The sequence below is a fragment of the Penaeus monodon genome, chromosome 22 (assembly GCF_015228065.2).
Source record: "Penaeus monodon isolate SGIC_2016 chromosome 22, NSTDA_Pmon_1, whole genome shotgun sequence".
NCBI classification, from domain to species: domain Eukaryota; kingdom Metazoa; phylum Arthropoda; class Malacostraca; order Decapoda; family Penaeidae; genus Penaeus; species Penaeus monodon.
The window spans coordinates 8,214,728-8,216,078 of NC_051407.1; the positions used below are offsets into that span (position 1 = coordinate 8,214,728).

Consider the following 1,351-nt stretch of genomic DNA (forward strand, 5'->3'; position numbering starts at 1 on the left):
GTTATTGTCTGAATTAATTATGAATTCACAAGATTGTGCATTATGATTCGTGATTTCAGATTATTCATATTTTTTTCTTTTTGTTTACTTATTCATCTACTTATCTTTGCTTCTGATGGCTTTTATTTAGCAAATAAAAAACTAAAGTAAATAATATCCTTACATATTTTTCCTTTCTTTTCCTCTTCATCTTTCTTTTGTGACTCCCCTATGTCATCAATCTTGCTCATGGAAAGATTGTGATTGCAATTAAGCCCGTGAAAGAATTGATCAGCTAATTAGAATTTATATGCTAGATCGTGTGGCATTTATCTATTTACTTTTTTTAGAGGGAATAAAACAAGTATAAACTTTTTATATATGGATATACATATATATTTGGTAAAAGTTGAAAACAACAGTAATAAAATATTAACGGACCATACTGGCATAAAAATTAAATAATTCCTTTCAAATATTTAAGGGTCGGAATATAAAGTGGATGGAGTACCAGCACTGCTTCCACTTCCTCCAAATCCTCCACTACTTCCTGCTCCACTTCCACCAAAGCCACCGCTTCCTCCACTTACGCCACCGAATTACCACTTACTCCATCTGCACCACCGAATCCTCCACTTCCACCTCCACTACCGCCAAATCCTCCATCTCCTCCAAAACCCACCGCTCCGTCGCTTCCAAAGCCGCCTGCTCCATTACTGCCAAATCCTCCATCGCCTCCAAAGCCACCTGATCCACTACCGCCAAATCCTCCATCGCCTCCAAAGCCACCTGATCCTCCGGCGCCTATTCCAAGTTTTCTTTTCGTTCTGGTAATATTTTCTCTCTACAGTGTAGATATGTTTTGTTTTGTATTTCCATCAATGTCAGATTATCATTTTTAAGAGTCAGAAGATAATAATTAGTCCTTTTTTTTTTTTTTTGGGGGGGGGGTCTGTTCTAGCTTTCTTTTAAATCAAAACTCACGCTCAATCAGCCATGTGAGTAGAATGTGCTGCAATAACAGCGTCATCCTTCGTATTCAGAGCTACCCAGGGTGAATGGGGTGCTTCGTTTAGTCTTTGCGATGGCATAACATCAACCTTCATTGTGATAACATTGCGTTTTACAATATTCTCACCCTGCCACTGTTAAATTGGTTATGGACCTCCAAACTTTGACGATTTTTCATGGCTTCACGGGTGTATTTTAAGCGTGAAAATTTGAGCAAGACTGAAAACTTCATACTGCAGTATTGTGATAACAATAAGTTTGTTTTCCTGCAGCAAAACTGATGAATGGCTTTTGACTTACCATGGGAAACATGTATATGTTAAGTTCGTTTTAATATATATGATATCTCAAACTTTTTTTC

At 37.2% G+C, this 1,351-nt stretch overlaps 1 pseudogene; it reads right to left on the reverse strand.

Moving 5' to 3' along the window:
- Window positions 1–458: 458 nt before the first annotated feature.
- On the reverse strand, window positions 459–1,222 carry LOC119587322 (annotated as a pseudogene).
- Window positions 1,223–1,351: the final 129 nt, after the last annotated feature.